The following is a 6,220-nucleotide window of genomic DNA, read 5'->3' as shown; positions in this document are numbered from 1 at the left end:
CCACCCCGGACCAACCCAGTGATGCCCTCGCTGTGATGTCCCGTTGCCTGGAGGCGGTCCAGGTCTGGATGGGGAGAAACAGGCTTCGTCTCAATCCTGCCAAGACTGAGTGGCTGTGCATATCGCATCTCGGGTTAACCAGACCATTCCACCTTTAACGATGGGGGGTGAGGTGTTACCCCCCCGTTGATAGGGCTCGCAACTTGGGCGTCCTCCTTGACTCCCGGCTCAATTTTGAAGACCATATAGGAGCCGTGACCAGGGGGGCTTTTGCCCAGGTTCGCCAGTTGCGACCCTACCTGGACCGAGATGCCCTATGCACAGTCACTCATGCGCTCGTGACCTCCCGTTTAGACTACTGCAATGCTCTCTACATGGGGCTGCCCTTGAGGACCACTCGGAGGCTTCAGCTGGTGCAGAATGCAGCCGCACGAGTTGTGATGCGGGTTTCCCGATACTCCCATGTAACACCTCTACTCCGCGAGCTGCATTGGCTTCCAGTTGCCCTCCGGGTGAGATTCAAGGTGCTGGTAATAACCTATAAAGCCCTAAATGGCTTGGGTCCGGGATATCTGAGGGAACACCTGCTGCCAGCATCAAGTTCCCTTCGTCCAGTGCGCTCCCACAGGGAGGGTCTTCTCAGGGTGCCGCCGGTAATAGATTGCCCAGGGCGAGGGCCTTCTCGGTGCACCTGCCCTCTGGAACCAGCTGCCCGTGGAGCTGAGGACTGCCCCCGACCTCCGTTCATTCTGCCGGGACCTGAAGACCTGGCCCTTTGAGCTCTCTGGCCCAGGCTGAGAATTTTAATTTTAATTTTAATTGGGGTTTTTACTCTTTCAGGGACTGTTATAATCTTTTTAATTGTTTTTAATTTTTGTATTTCTTGTTTTAATTCCCTGTAAACCACCCTGAGTCCTTCGGTATACAAATCCAAATAAATAAGTTGGTTTCAAACACTTCCTCTCTGCAAAAGTGTTTAATTGGCTTCTGTATACCAACTGTAAGAGGACCTGTGTTTGGCACCTTTTGGGGAAGGTCTGTCTCCTGAAATTACTTCTGGGTTATTCCATGTATTTCTGTACTGAATTAGAATCTAATATTCTTTTTTTTTGCTGACCTAACATTATTGAGAGCAGTCTTCCTGTATGCTTCACATTAGTCACTATCAGATGCCCAAGTGGGAGTGGAGGAGAGGCAGTCTGCCAGAAAAGCAAAGACCTTAGAATTACATCACAGAACCAAACTCACCCCATTAAGTGTTCCTGTGCCCGGTTTGCTGGATGTTTTTCTTGCTGGCTGATAATATGGTAGCAAAGGCAGAGCAGAAAAACCAGTTAAATTACATATTATAAGCGGCAAACACAAATCGCAACACAATTTAGTTGGGAACCACGTCTTGTTATGCAATACAAACAGCCAGTGTTAACGATGATACCCCTTGGGTGGTGCAAAGATGAGATGGATAACAGTTTAAATGGGAGAATAGCTCCTCTAGCACTGCACTATGCTTCCTGGCATGTACCAAGAAATATTTTAGGATTGTTTCACACAAAGCTTTCGGGATCCTAAACCCTGGCTTCTGCAAAATAAGACGTGCGGGGTCAAAGCCATTAGATCTTACTGCAAAATATTGATCCAGGATCAGGCAACTTCTTGTCCTTCAGACGTTTAAGGCTTCAATTCCTTTCAGACCAGCCAACAGACTTAAAAACATTTAGAACAGGGGTGTCAAACTCAATTTCATTGAGGGCCACATCAGCATTGTGGTTGCCCTGGGGGGGGGCTGGGTGGGTATGGCCAGGGTGGGCATGGCCTACTGGGTGGGCGCAGCTGGAGTGCATATGGCCTACTGGGTGGGCATGGCCAGCTCTACATCATTGGCATCAAGGGCAGGAGTGGGACAGATCTGAGGGTCTCTGGCAGAAGGAGGGTCTCTGGGCCAGGACCAAGGCAGTGGGGGCCGTTCCCTCACTGTTTCCAGGGTGGCTTCGGGGGGCCACATGAAACCACTTCGCGGGCCGGATCTGGCCCCCGGGCCTTGCGTTTGATATGTCTGATTTAGAAGGTCCCAGGTATCCTGCCTTGGCCCCAGGTACAGTTATATGATTCCTGGCTGGCACTTCGGCTACGATCTCAGCATAACTCCTTCCACCTCTAAATGGGATCCTGAGCCCTGCTCAGAGAGGTCTGTTTATCAAGCGAATGGCAGGAGGAGAGAGGAGAGAGAAGGCAGAGAAGAAACGTGACCTCCATTACTGTGCTCGCCCGGGCAGACGAGTTCTGTCTTTCCCATTTCCTGCCTCTGGTGGCTAAAGGAAGTGGCGCTCGTGTTTCCTGAATCTGGTTTAAAACAAGGGCCCAGCATACCGTCGTGACTGCCCCGGGAACTGAATACTTCCAGCCGTTTCCCTCCGGCGTCGTGAAAAGCCTCTAGGGGAAATCCTCCCCCCCCCCCCGCCGCCCCAACCCCAACCTCCAGATCTGGGCAAATGGGGGACGGCGGATATTTTAACCTCCCCGCTCATCTTTCATTTGCCCCTGGCGTTCACATTGGGAGGGTCCGTTTCCCTTGCCGCTTCTTTGACGGAAATTTTTCCCGTTTGCCCCACTTCAGTTTGTATTCCCAAGGCTGATCGTTCTCTCCTTCAGCCTGAGACACTCCAGAAATGGGTTTTATTCCTCGGCGGCGCAACAAACACTCACATATTGTTGCCGGAAGGTGGGCTTCGGTTGCTCATTCCCACCGAAACTTCATTCCCCATACATGGCATAAAACCCCCGTAGTCCAGGGGTAGGCAACCTCGGCTCTTTTATGACTCATGGACTTCAACTCCCAGAATTCCTGAGTCAGCATAGCTGACTTCAACTCCCAGCATAGCTGACTCAGGAATTCTGGGAGTTGAAGTCCATGAGTATAAAAGAGCCGAGGTTGCCTACCCCTGCCGTAGTCTAAGCAATATCTTCCCCTCACGCCCTGGAAGAATCCCCAGAGACCACCAGATTCAATTAGGTTTAATCGACCGGAAGGGTGCTGGGAGTAACAGGATGGCAGGTGTTAAGTGGGAATCCTGGAATCACTCCAATCAATTGCCTTCTGTGGGAATTTCCCAGAGATTCATCAGATAAGTAATCTGGATGGAACTTTGGGAAACTCTGGTTGGGATCCAAGAGACCACGAATTCAAGTCTTTTTTTCCTTGGCGGTGTTTCTAGAGAATTGGGTGTAACCTACAAGGGCTGTAAACCAGGAGCAGTTCTACTTTAAGAGAAAGGCGGGGGTGGGGGGGTGGGAATCATTGTTGGGATTAATGTTACTGTTTTGTTGTCATTGATGGCTAAGACCTTACATTATATTTCATTTTATTCGAGCAGAGTGAGTCAACCTGTTGTAAGATCAGATGCTTAAGGGATTTGTTCATGCACACCTTCCAGCCTTGCCCTGTGCGGCAAGATGGGCCTCTGCTGTAAGGACACAGCCAGGCTGGCTCAAGAACTCCTGCCCTTCTTCCCACAGGCAGGTTGGCTCAGATGGGTGTGTAGGTATGGCTTTCCATACCGCATGAGGCCCTGGTCTGAATTATGTGACTATGGTTTTGCATCGAGTGTGAACACAGCCACGGTGGCTTGGAAATTTATATTAAGCTAAGATTTGTAGCTCAGAAAAATATAGGTTATTCAATACCCTGTGGTTTAACCAAGCCATGGCTTCCTATGATGTGTGAACGAGAACAATATTTAATAGGTTTGGAGCAAAAAGCCTCTTGGTCGGGACTGCTTGATCCTGTTGTTTACTATTATCGAGCCAAAAATATTGTGGTTGGAAAAGAAACACCCTCCCCCACACCCCCCATTTCCTTACTCACCATTCTCCCCAGGCAAGTGAAAGTGATACCTAGCAGTTATTGAGTAGATCAAGAAAGTATTCTGGTATAAGCTGTGCTCCATCTCCTCCTCCCCCCCCCCATCGCTTGAAAGCCCAAATTCTACCAGAAAAAGGCCAATGAATGGCGCTGCCGTTTCTGGAGCCAATTTACAGAAGGGATAGATGGAAGGATTTCCAAGCATCATCAGCTAATGGAGAAACACACAGCAAGCTCTTTCACTGAGGTGCAGTCAGGTAAGGATGTGTTAGGACAGCCTGGAATGCTGGGATTAGCCACCTCTCAAGTTTCCCTTTTGCTTTAATCCTTTGTTATTTTATAAGCTGCCTGGAGTCGTTAAGAACAATTCATGAATGGCCAAATGAATTGATTAAACTTAAGGGGGGGGGGCAGGGAGGAATCGGGTGAAGCAGAAGGAAATGCTTCAGTGCTGCCACTCAGTCCAACTCCTCCTTTGTCTTGGTAATCAGCCAATGTAGAGGTTGGAAATCAGCCCAACTCTCAACTGAGAAGCGCAGAAGAAATCTGGGATGAACTGAGAGAGAATCATTCATAATCAGCAAATCCAGTCCTGACCTTATGGCTTGGAGGCATAAGGCTTGGAGAATACAGGCTAGGAAAATACAGATGCTAGACAGAACACCTGGAATCCTGCTGTTGTGATCGGTCTGCCTGTAATTACAATGATCATCAAGGCATCAATCTAGTGGCAACCTCTAGCTGGAATGAAAAATGCAAATATCACCATCTCTTCTTTCTTTCTCTCCCTCCCTCCCTCTCTCTCTCTCTCTCTGTCACACACACACACACAAACTAGAAGTATCAATTGCATGAGAGTCGTTGCCTGGTTAGAATGATACTTGTTGTGTAGTGTTCTTGCACAAATCCTCTGAAATATTAAAAATAAATCATAGAATTAGTAAAGGGAAAAAAATAGCCACACCAAATCCTTGTCATAATTCTGTGATGCACCTGCTGACACACAATTGTCAGAAATAGGTTTCTCCAATTGGATCAATTTGGACAGCAAAGAACTAAAAACTAAAACCAAGCCTAAAAAACAGATTTATTTATTTAACAGTATAAATAAGAAGTTCCTGTAAAACCCAACACATTCTACATACAAGAAAGTGCCAGTCAGGCATTCTGTGGCAGACACCTCTGTGGTGACCAGCTGCCTGGTCTCTCCTGCAACCCAAGCCCAAATTCCCATGGAGGCTAGTGCCCAGGCACTCCAAAGGAGAGCACGTGCCAGCAGGGATCCCTATGAGCTGGATAGACCCCAGGCCCTGATCACATCAGCACTCAAATAGGCAGCCAGAGGTTTCCGACCAGATCCACACCAAAAGTGATATCGAGGGGAAACTAATTACTTCAAACCTGGACCAGCCAAGAGATATTTAGAGGACGAGACAGAGGCAACATCTCAAGAATATGGCAGAAAAGGGGTGGTGGTCAGGGTTCATATATCTCACGATAGGCGACAGGAAGTCCATATAATTCTAAGGGTAGCAGCAAATCCGGTCAGACTATTCCAGTGTTTCTGTCTGGAGCCCTTGAAGAAGTGTGACTGAATGGCTGGGGAATTCTGGGAGTTTAAATCTACACATCTTCAAGCCAGTGGAGGCGATTCTTATGTTGAATAATTGTATGCTAATTTTTTTTAAAAAAAAATAAAAAATATGACATATTTATTTGGTGGACAAGTTGTCCCTCCCTTGCTGTTCTCTTCGGCCATTTATTTTTAAGCGAGCACATGGACCCGTGCTCCCAACCGCACCCCGTCTTCCCTTTGCGGGTACCGCACCTGTTTTATTTTGGCTCATTCAATTTAATTAAGAACGGGCTAGGTGTTCCATATTTAAGTAAGTGAGTGGGTGGGTGGGTGGTTGGGAGGGTTGTGTGGCGGTGGGGGTGGATAATCACCTCCAAGGAAGCTCAAAGAAAGGATCTTTATTCAAAAGTGGGCAGTCGTAGTGAGCGTTTGATTATTCTCACACCACCACCACCCCAACACACACACACACACACACACCCATCTCTTTGCTGTCTCTTTTTAAAGTGCATCTGAGCGCGCAAACAGACACGTCTGGAGAGCTCTAAGGCGAGCGTTCCAAAATTCTTCTCTCTCTCTGCATATCCCCGCAATAATTTTCCGCTTTCCCGCGATAAAATTGCCAAATAATAATGAATCATTTCATAAATAATGGGTTTAAGGGCTTATCAGGGCAGGCTGGCCAGTGCCAGCGGCTTATCTCTCTTGGCCACGTTGCTCCAGCGATCCGCTCTCCATACTAAATAGGAAACTGGACGTGATGTGGGAATGAGTTCCCGGCGCTA

Source organism: Vipera berus (genome assembly GCF_964194415.1).
Source record: "Vipera berus genome assembly, chromosome: 3".
NCBI classification, from domain to species: Eukaryota; Metazoa; Chordata; class Lepidosauria; order Squamata; family Viperidae; genus Vipera; species Vipera berus.
The sequence above is the reverse complement of the archived record's forward strand: the minus strand, read 5'-3'. Positions refer to the sequence as shown.